This window comes from Anomaloglossus baeobatrachus, unplaced genomic scaffold (assembly GCF_048569485.1).
Source record: "Anomaloglossus baeobatrachus isolate aAnoBae1 unplaced genomic scaffold, aAnoBae1.hap1 Scaffold_2701, whole genome shotgun sequence".
In the NCBI taxonomy this organism is placed as follows: Eukaryota; Metazoa; Chordata; class Amphibia; order Anura; family Aromobatidae; genus Anomaloglossus; species Anomaloglossus baeobatrachus.
Genome location: NW_027442212.1, coordinates 72974 through 84694, shown reverse-complemented (window position 1 = coordinate 84694; position 11721 = coordinate 72974). Strand labels below are relative to the sequence as shown.

Genomic DNA, 11721 nt, shown 5'->3' with positions numbered 1-11721 from the left:
ACAACTACTCGAGATTTATGGTTGTGGTACAAGTCAAAGATCTAATGGCCCATACTGCAGCGAAGGTCTTCCAAGCACACTTATGCAGACCTCATGGCTACTCAGAGAGAGTCCTCACAGATCAAGGCACTGCCTTTGAAGCGGAAATCTTCAAGGACTTCTGCAGCTTTTACCGATGCAGGAAGATGCGTACTACACCCTACCATGCTCAAACCAATGGTTATCAACCTGCTCAGGACTTTACCCCATATTCCAGATGTGGCCTTACAAGTGATTTATAGAGGGGTAACAATACGTTGGGATCATCGGATCTAATCTCCCTTTTTATACACCCTAAAATCTTGTTTGCGTTAGAATAAACAATAACATCATAAAGGTATAGCAGTACCGTTTCAAAGTTTCGGTGTCCCAAGCAGCATTCCATCAGCCTCTGGAAGGTTCCTGGCAAATTGCACAGCTCGAAGGGCATGCTTTTGAACTCGCAGAGACCCATCGGGGTGGCAAAGGCGGTCTTCTCCCGGTCTGCCTCAGCAACGGACACTTGCCAATAGTGACTAGTGAGATCAAGGGTAGAAAAATAATTTGCAGTTGTCAATGCAGCTAGCTATTCCTCAATACAGGGGAGTGGTGCTGTCCTTCTTCTTTAACAGGACCAACGGAGCTGCCCAGAGGCTACAACTGTCACGGATAACCCCAGCCTCCTTCATGTTGCTCAACATGTCCTTGGTACACTGGTAATGTGCAGGTAGATTTGGCTTATATCTCTCTTTAATGGGTGGGTGTGCACTTGTGGGGATGTAGTGTTTGACCCCTTTTATTTTTCAAAAGTCTAGCGGATGTTTGCTGAAGACTTGCTCGTATTCTTGCACTAGCCTGTAGACCCCCTTCTTGTGATGTGAAGGTGTGGAGTCAGTGCCTACGTGTAATTCCTTACACCACTCCTCTGGCTGACTTGGTGAGCTGTCACTGAATGGGTGGGCTGAAGCAATGGTGGATGCTGCTGTTTGGATAGCATGTGTATCTACTGAGAACAGCTTATCAATGGTGGCAAATCGGAGCAGCTTAATCTTTTGCTCTCCGCAGTTCAACACTCTCATGGGCACTCTTCCCTTCCATATTAATGAATAAAACTATGATGTAAATAGCATATAGATACCCCACAAATGCAGATAAAAGTAGGTTATGGGAAAAGGGGGAAGAGAGAAACAGGAAAATAGTGGAATAAAGTATACCTTCCAGGTGGGAGAGGAAATGGCAGCACAGCCAGTGGAGGTGAAGCAAGGGGAGCCTGCAACTAAAGAGTTGAGAGCGTTATCACATGGTGACTGAGCCTGATTGTAACGGGAGCATAGAGGTGCCGATCCTGTCTTACCTGCGTTGGTGTAGAAGTGGGTGTCCTGTGGTGGAGTCAGCTATGTGCAGTGGTGGCCGTGGGTTCTTTTATGTGCGACCGTAGTAATAGCTGTGCCCACTTCCTGTATGGGAGTGGAATGCAGTGAGGCTAATGGAACGCACGCCTGCGCATTTGTGTTTAACGTCGCGCATGTGCAGAACGGAGAAAAGGCTGCGCTCACTTCCTAATGAAAGGGAGTGAGACGCAGCTGGGAAGGGAAGGGAAAAGATTAGGGTTTGGGGATGATGAAAGGGCTTTCTACGGGCAAGGATGGCAAAGGGTGGCAGTGACGGAAAGTCAGGCAGATGGTCCTGTCCTGTCCTGTCCGTCCGTCTTTTTGTATCATGAATTGGAAAGACTGCAAGGGGGAGGGGAGGTGCTTGTGCCCAAAAGGAGGAGTTATTCAGATTCATTGCAGTGGGCGGCGGCTGCAAAAAGCACCATTCTCCTTGTTTTTGCTCTGCAAAACAGCCTTTTCAAGGGTTTGGCTTGGGTGACAAAATGTCTTCTGTAGGCGTGGGTTTGTCTCCCTCTCCCTAAGATGTGTCCGGTATAGGCCAGGGTGCCACTCAAGGCCGTAACCAATTCGGGTTATAGCTTCTCGGCCTTTTGGCTAAGATCAAGTGTAGTTTCGGAGGACGCTACCTTGGTCGGTACTGGAAGGTGCCTGGGATTGCACGTCTGCCGGCCTTGAGGGAGTGTGTGCGCCTTCTGGTGACACATAGCCCTCTTGTGCCTGGACGGTTCCCAGGCAACGGGAGGCGATCACCTTTGTTATTTTGAAGTCCTACTGATAAACAGAAAAAAAAAAAATTAAATCTGTTCTTATCAGTTTAATATCTGATACGTCCCCTCTCTAGGGACCATATATTAAATGGATTTTTAGAACAAGGAGATGGAAATCTTGCTCTGTCCACTCCACGCATTGACCTGGTATTGCAGTACCTCCAGGACCGGTGCACCCCTTCTTAACCGAGTTTCCAAAAGCAGAACTCAATTCACCTGATTCAAATGAGCCTCATTAGTGAATTGAAAGAAAGCAAAAACTTTATATGCACCTCAATTTGGCCAATTCACTTTTCACACTTTCACCCTTTTTTTTTATCTTTCACACCTTTTACTTGCTTTATTGATGCAAAAGCTGTGCCAAATAGCAAACTCATCTCCACTCAACTTGACCAACTCTGCTATGTCCCGTGCAGTATCTTATTCTCAGTCTTATCTAGATCATTTGCAATTGAATAGAATAGATCCCTTTTGGACACATTGGATTCAGCTGCTGCAGTGACTGCAGGTGTTAGAAGATGCAGACTTGGCATCAGGTGCTGTCTATCAGATTCCACTCCAATTAAAGCTTCCATTGTTTTTCGGTGTTTTCTTTGAGCAATGATGATGTCTTTAGTGATCTGTTGGCTCCCTCTCCTGGAGGAAGAGTTTGCTTGCTCTTGGACTTTCAAAAAGAGAGGTCATGATAGACATTTAGCTTCTGAGCCCAATTGGGGACAGTCATGGGTGATGAATGTTTTGCAACCTGCTGCGAAGCCTGATACCGCAATATAAGGAACGTCAAATACTAACAATGGGCGGCCTATGAAAGAATTAGTACTTTCATTAAGCATACTTAAACGGCTAATTGGGAATAGACAAACTGTAAAAAGCCCTCTGAGAAAGCCCCTCTCTATCCTTTGTCAGTAAGCTTTTCTGTAGTCTGCCTGTTGATGTATTTTCCGTTTGAACAGTGCACAACATGAAGTGACGGAACACTGGCTTGTCACAATGTCCCCCGCTGACATCACAATAGCGCTGCTGCCTAGAAAGCCAGCTGCGCAGCAGAAGTTGCTCTTTGGGTGGGATGGTGGGCTAATGTATCTATTCCTGCTTGGTGAGAGTTTGACATGATCTAGAGCAACGAGTTCCAGCGGCTAGCGGTTGATTATTGGCTGTAATGGGGCTTTCTGGCTGGTGCTAGCCTTTCTTCTTAGCACACAGGAACCACAATCCCTACACCATGCTTCGATGGATTCTCTCATCCCAGCCCAGTAAAACTACATATTTCACACAGTTATAGGCAGCCCATGGGCATTCACCTGGATTAAAACCCATAACAGCTCATAGACCAAACAATCAATCTACCACTGGACCAAAGACAGGAAGCTAAATCCACTGCCTGCGGTAACTAACTTAATCCTATAGGCTACTCACACAACAAACCCAAGAGAAAGGAAAAAAACATGGCTTCGATTATCCATCCAATGAAAACGCATAACCATTGTGAGCCATTGGACAATGCAATTGCACACATGGTGACATGGTGCACGGCCCAATGAATCAAGTCTGTACTTCATATTCACGGTTTAAGCCCTTGGGTTTTAATGTGTCCAGAGTACATATCCAGAAAGATTCCCTTTTTTTGTGCTAAGCACAAGTCAACAATACATTGTAAGCAGATTCTATTACCAGTCCCACACCATTTTGTGACGCATAATCACACAGTGGCCCAATTAAGATTCCAAGTCATCGAACATGTCCCAGCCATACGCAGAGGAGGCAATAGAATTAGGAAGCTCAAAGAAAGGGAATCTTTCTGGATATATACTCTGGGCACGTTGGAACCCAAGGGCTTAAACCATGAATATGAAGAACCGACTTGATTCATTGGGCCGTGCACATTTTTTCTAACGCCCGGTTCTTTTTCGTGTTCACACTATATATGGTTCCACTATGTATGGAGTTCCATTCTTCCTTGTTTTTTATTTGTCATGTTTGTCATGTCTGATCAACTGGTTACATTATGTCTGATTACCTTGTCTAACAGTTTTTTCTCCCCTTTCTTTACCTTCCATGTTCCCATAGTCACGTGAAATATCCCTGTTGCACTTGATTACGGCTCACTATTCACTATAGGATGTCTTATATCTAACATCACACTCTCACCCATCAGCACTCTATAGGTTTGTATAAGGTATGCGCTTACACATCCGGTCCTCCATAGGTATTTCCACTTATGTAACACTATCCCTATGATCACTCATAACTCATACCCTTGTAGTCAATTACAGCCTCCTCTCTCCCCCCCTCCCCTTCTCCCTTTCCATCTATAATTTTGCCAGTACAATATTAGTTTACATTAGGCACACACTCACATATTCCTTTCCTTAGTGATTTATTGTAATTCACATTCACATACAATTCTCTATGCCTGCCCCATTACTACATTCATACCTACTTGACAATATCCTGATACCCCTTGTCTCACCTTGTTGGTCCCTACACCTGTTATCATGTCCTTTCCTGTGTCTGTCTTGTCACACAACACATTTTAGCATATCCCTTGTGCTCCTTATTACCTGTCCTGCCTATTAGAATTATGTCCATTATGTCCATGCATGGCCCAATGAATCAAGTCTGTACTTCATATTCATGGTTTAAGCCTTTGGGTTCCAATGTGCCCAGAGTATATATCCAGAAAGATTCCCTTTCTTTGAGCTTCCTAATTCTATTGCCTCCTCTGCGTATGGCTTGGACATGTTCGATGACTTGGAATCTTAATTCGATCACTGTGTGATTATGCGTCACAAAATGGTGTGGCACTGGTAATAGAATCTGCTTACAATGTATTGTTGACTTGTGTTTAGCTCAAAGAAAGAGAATCTTTCTGGATATGTACTCTGGGCACATTAGAACCCAAGGGCTTAAACCGTGAATATGAAGTAAAGACTTGATTCATTGGGCCGTGCACCATGTCACCAAGTGTCCAATTGCATTGTCCAATGGCTCACAATGGTTATGCATTTTCATTGGATGGATAATCGAAGCCATGTTTTTTTCCTTTCTGTTGGGTTTGTTGTGTGAGTAGCCTATAGGATTAAGTTGGTTACCGCAGGCAGTGGATTTAACTTCCTGTCTTTGGTCCAGTGGTAGATGGATTGTCTGGTCTATGAGCTGTTATTGGTTTGAATGCAGGTGAATGCCCATGGGCTGCTTATGACTGTGTAAAATATGTAGTTTTACTGGGCTGGGATGAGAGAATCCATTGAAGCATGGTGTAGGGATTGTGGTTCCTGTGTGCTAAGAAGAGAGGCTGGCACCAGCCAGAAAGCCCCATTGCAGCCAATAATCACTTAATAACTTTTTCAACTTGTCATCATATGGGAGGCCTTCCATTCCTTGTAGTAGTCTAGTTGCCCACCTTTGAACTGACTCTAACTTCTGAATGTCCTTTTTAAAATGTGGAGCCCAAAACTGGTTCCCATATTCCAGATGTGGCCTTACAAGTGATTTATAGAGGTGTAACAATACGTTGGGATCACGGGATCAAATCTCCCTTTTTATACACCCTAAAATCTTGTCCCAAGCAGCATTCCATCAGCCTCTGGAAGGTTCCTGGTGCATTGCACAGCTCGAAGGGCATGCTTTTGAACTCGCAGAGACCCATAGGGGTGGCGAAGGCGGTCTTCTCCCGGTCTGCCTCAGCAACGGACACTTGCCAATAGTGACTAGTGAGATCAAGGGTAGAAAAATAATTTGCAGTTCTCAATGCAGCTAGCGATTCCTCAATACGGGGAGTGGTGCCGTCCTTCTTCTTTAACAGGATCAACAGAGCTGCCCAAAGGCTACAACTGTCACGGATAACCCCAGCCGCCTTCATGTTGCTCAACATGTCCTTGGTACACTGGCAATGTGAAGGTGGTATTGGCTTATAGCTCTCTTTGATGGGTGGGTGTGCACCTGTGGGGATGTGGTGTTGGACCCCTTTTATTCCCCTAAAATCTAGCGGAGGTTTGCTGAAGACTTGCTCGTCTTCTTGCACTACCCTGTAGACCCCCTTCTTGTGATGTGAAGGTGTCGAGTCAGTGCCTACGTGTAATTCCTGACACCACTCCTCTGGCTGACTTGGTGAGCAGTCACTGACTGGGTGGGGTGCAGTAATGGTGGATGCTGCTACTTGGATAGCATGTGTATCTACTGTGAACAGCTTATCAATGGTGGCAAGTCAGGGCAGCTTAACCTCCTGCTCTCCGCAGTTCAACACTCTCACGGGCACTCTTCCCTTCCGCATTAATGAGTAAAACTATGATGTAAATATCATATAGATACCCCACAAATGTAAATAAAGGTAGGTTATGGGAAAAGGGGGAACAGGGAAAGAGGAAAATAGTGTAATAAAGTATACCTTCTGGGGGTGAGAGGAAATGGCAGTACAGCCAGTGGAGGTGAAGCAAAAGGAAGCCTGCAACTAAAGAGTTGAGAGCGTTATCACATGGTGACTGAGCCTGATTGTAAAGGGAGCATAGAGTGGAGCATACTCTGGGCACGTTAGATCCCAAGTTCTTAAACCATGAATATGGACCCTTTTATTCTCCCAAAGCCTAGCGGATGTTTGCTGAAGACTTGTTCATATTCTTGCACTACCCTGTGGACCCGCTTCTTGTGATGTGAAGGTGTGGAGTCAGTGCCTACGTGTAATTCCTTACACCACTCCTCTGGCTGACTTGGTGAGCTGTCACTGAATGGGTGTGGTGAAGTAACGGTGGATGCTGTGGCTTGGATATCATATTAAATATAGGGACCCCCATACAGTAGTATGAGAAATTTTTTTGTATTCAATGATCGGTATTACCTTCAGGGGCGCGGCACGTGGACGTGCGTTCCATTAGCCTCACTGCGTTCCACTCCCATACAGGAAGTGGGCGCAGCTATTACTACGGTCGCACATAAAAGAACCCACAGCCACCACTGCACACAGCTGACTCCACCACTGGAAACCCACTTCTACACCAACGCAGGTAAGACAGGATCGGCACCTCTATGCTCCCGTTACAATCAGGCTCAGTCACCATGTGATAATGCTCTCAACAATTTAGTTGCAGGCTTCCCCTTGCTTCACCTCCACTGGCTGTGCTGCCATTTCCTCTCCCCCCTGGAAGGTATACTTTATTACACTATTTTCCTGTTTCCCTCTTCTCCCTTTTCCCATAACCTACCTTTATCTGCATTTGTGGGGTATCTATATACTATTTATATCACAGTTTTATTCATTAATACGGAAGGGAAGAGTGCGCGTGAGAGTGTTGAACTGCGGAAAGCAAGAGGTTAAGCTGCCCCGATTTGCCACCATTGATAAGCTGTTCACAGTAAATACACATGCTATCCAAGCAGCAGCAGCATCCACCATTACTGCACCCCACCCAGTCAGTGACAGCTCACCAAGTCAGCCAGAGGAGTGGTGTCAGGAATTACACGTAGGCACTGACTCCACACCTTCACATCACAAGAAGGGGGTCTACAGGGTAGTGCAAGTGTGACGCCCTGGACTAGCCAGTTAGTCACAGACATAACACACACACACACCCTTTCCCGGATAGTTACACTAGTCAGACACAAAACCGTTGTTGCCTCCCTCCAGGGGCTGATGTCCACACCAGGTGGGGCGGAGCCAGGTGGTTGGCCCCACCCACCAAGGAGTTCACAGGCCTGGAGGTGGATAAACCAGTCAGTTAGTTGAAGTTCAGTTTAGAGTTGAACCGTGGAGGTAGTGAGTTCAGTGAGGAGCCCAGTTTTGGGTAGGAGTGCAAAACTGCTAGTGTCTGGGTCAGATCCCAGGCACTATGGGGAGATAAGGTATGCACACCAGTGACTATGTAAGGGGAATACATGAAATAGCAGAAACTGCTGTGTGAATACTGAGTTGAAAAATCCAATAGCTATATGCAAGAGTGAATATGTGAAAAATGGAATCTGCATTACTGCCATGAACATATGAATCAAGAGAAATTTAGCTACTGAATTGATCAATGCAATAGAGCCCCAACACTACGCCAAAGTATTTCTCTACGTTGGGGTCCCTAGCTTGTGTGTGTCCTCTCATGCAGTTAAAAAACCTACCGTGTGTGCAGTGGTGGCTGTGGGTTCTTTTATGTGCGACCGTAGTAATAGCTGCGCCCACTTCCTGTATGGGAGTGGAATGCAGTGAGGCTAATGGAACGCACGTCCACGTGCCGCGCCCCTGAAGGTAATACCGATCATTGAATACAAAAAAATTTCTCATACTACTGTATGGGGGTCCCTATATTTAATATGATATCCAAGCCACAGCATCCACCGTTACTTCACCACACCCATTCAGTGACAGCTCACCAAGTCAGCCAGAGGAGTGGTGTCAGGAATTACACGTAGGCACTGACTCCACACCTTCACATCACAAGAAGGGGGTCTACAGGGTAGTGCAAGTGTGACGCCCTGGACTAGCCAGTTAGTCACAGACATAACACACACACACCCCCTTTCCCGGATAGTTACACTAGTCAGACACAAAACCGTTGTTGCCTCCCTCCAGGGGCTGATGTCCACACCAGGTGGGGCGGAGCCAGGTGGTTGGCCCCACCCACCAAGGAGTTCACAGGCCTGGAGGTGGATAAACCAGTCAGTTAGTTGAAGTTCAGTTTAGAGTTGAACCGTGGAGGTAGTGAGTTCAGTGAGGAGCCCAGTTTTGGGTAGGAGTGCAAAACTGCTAGTGTCTGGGTCAGCTCCCAGGCACTATGGGGAGATAAGGTATGCACACCAGTGACTATGTAAGGGGAATACATGAAATAGCAGAAACTGCTGTGTGAATACTGAGTTGAAAAATCCAATAGCTATATGCAAGAGTGAATATGTGAAAAATGGAATCTGCATTACTGCCATGAACATATGAATCAAGAGAAATTTAGCTACTGAATTGATCAATGCAATAGAGCCCCAACACTACGCCAAAGTATTTCTCTACGTTGGGGTCCCTAGCTTGTGTGTGTCCTCTCATGCAGTTAAGAAACCTACCGTGTATGGGAAGCTGAGACCCAGGCTATTTATGCGTATGATATGGATTGGCAATAGGTGTGGTTGGGGAGGGTTCACAAACGAAAAAATACTAACAAATAGGAATAACGTTTGGAACACCATTCTAAGTCCGAACTGGGTGCAAAAACCTAAAAAAACATCACTATGTGGAGATAAGGTATGCACACCAGTGACTATGTAAGGGGAATACATGAAATAGCAGAAACTGCTGTGTGAATACTGACTTGAAAAATCCAATAGCTATATGCAAGAGTGAATATGTGAAAAATGGAATCTGCATTACTGCCATGAACATATGAATCAAGAGAAATTTAGCTACTGAATTGATCAATGCAATAGAGCCCCAACACTACGCCAAAGTATTTCTCTACGTTGGGGTCCCTAGCTTGTGTGTGTCCTCTCATGCAGTTAAAAAACCTACCGTGTATGGGAAGCTGAGACCCAGGCTATTTATGCGTATGCTATGGATTGGCAATAGGTGTGGTTGGGGAGGGTTCCCAAACGAAAAAATACTAACAAATAGGAATAACGTTTGGAACACCATTCTAAGTCCGAACTGGGTGCAAAAACCTAAAAAAACATCACTATGGGGAGATAAGGTATGCACACCAGTGACTATGTAAGGGGAATACATGAAATAGCAGAAACTGCTGTGTGAATACTGACTTGAAAAATCCAATAGCTATATGCAAGAGTGAATATGTGAAAAATGGAATCTGCATTACTGCCATGAACATATGAATCAAGAGAAATTTAGCTACTGAATTGATCAATGCAATAGAGCCCCAACACTACGCCAAAGTATTTCTCTACGTTGGGGTCCCTAGCTTGTGTGTGTCCTCTCATGCAGTTAAAAAACCTACCGTGTGTGCAGTGGTGGCTGTGGGTTCTTTTATGTGCGACCGTAGTAATAGCTGCGCCCACTTCCTGTATGGGAGTGGAATGCAGTGAGGCTAATGGAACGCACGTCCACGTGCCGCGCCCCTGAAGGTAATACCGATCATTGAATACAAAAAAATTTCTCATACTACTGTATGGGGGTCCCTATATTTAATATGATATCCAAGCCACAGCATCCACCGTTACTTCACCACACCCATTCAGTGACAGCTCACCAAGTCAACCAGAGGAGTGGTGTAAGGAATTACACGTAGGCACTGACTCCACACCTTCACATCACAAGAAGCGGGTCCACAGGGTAGTGCAAGAATACGAGCAAGTCTTCAGCAAACATCCGCTAGACTTTGGGAGAATAAAAGGGGTCCATATTCATGGTTTAAGAACTTGGGTTCTAACGTGCCCAGAGTATGCTCCACTCTATGCTCCCTTTACAATCAGGCTCAGTCACCATGTGATAACGCTCTCAACTCTTTAGTTGCAGGCTTCCTTTTGCTTCACCTCCACTGGCTGTGCTGCCATTTCCTCTCACCCCCAGAAGGTATACTTTATTACACTATTTTCCTCTTTCCCTGTTCCCCCTTTTCCCATAACCTACCTTTATTTACAATTGTGGGGTATCTATATGATATTTACATCATAGTTTTATTCATTAATGCGGAAGGGAAGAGTGCCCGTGAGAGTGTTAAACTGCGGAGAGCAGGAGGTTAAGCTGCCCCGACTTGCCACCATTGATAAGCTGTTCACAGTAGATACACATGCTATCCAAGTAGCAGCATCCACTATTACTGCACCCCACCCAGTCAGTGACTGCTCACCAAGTCAGCCAGAGGAGTGGTGTCAGGAATTACACGTAGGCACTGACTCCACACCTTCACATCACAAGAAGCGGGTCCACAGGGTAGTGCAAGAATACGAGCAAGCAAGTCTTCAGCAAACATCCGCTAGATTTTGGGGGAATAAAAGGGGTCCATTACTACATCCCCACAGGTGCACACCCACCCATCAAAGAGAGCTATAAGCCAATACCACCTTCACATTACCAGTGTACCAAGGACATGTTGAGCAACATGAAGGCGGCTGGGGTTATCCGTGACAGTTGTAGCCTTTGGGCAGCTCCGTTGGTCCTGTTAAAGAAGAAGGACGGCACAACTCCCCCGTATTGAGGAATCGCTAGCTGCATTGAGAACTGCAAATTATTTTTCTACCCTTGATCTCACTAGTCACTATTGGCTAGTGTCCGTTGCTGAGGCAGACCGGGAGAAGACCGCCTTCACCACCCCTATGGCGCTGGAGGTCGACAGACTGTTGTTCAAAAGCAGTGTCTGACGAACAAATTCGCTTCATCCTGAGGAACTGGCCAGTCGGTACGGCCCGGATGGTGGAGGGGGTATGAGCAGAAGAAGCAACTATTGGCAAGTGTCCGTTGCTGAGGCAGACCGGGAGAAGACCGCCTTTGCCACCCCGATGGGTCTCTGCGAGTTCAAAAGCATGCCCTTCGAGCTGTGCAATTTGCCAGGAACCTTCCAGAGTCTGATGGAATGCTGCTTGGATCACCGAAACTTTGAAACGGTACTGCTATACCTTTATGATGT

General features: G+C 45.9%; 1 pseudogene; it reads left to right on the top strand.

Moving 5' to 3' along the window:
* Positions 1-2157: 2157 nt before the first annotated feature.
* LOC142264799 (U2 spliceosomal RNA) lies at positions 2158-2360 on the top strand (annotated as a pseudogene).
* Positions 2361-11721: the final 9361 nt, after the last annotated feature.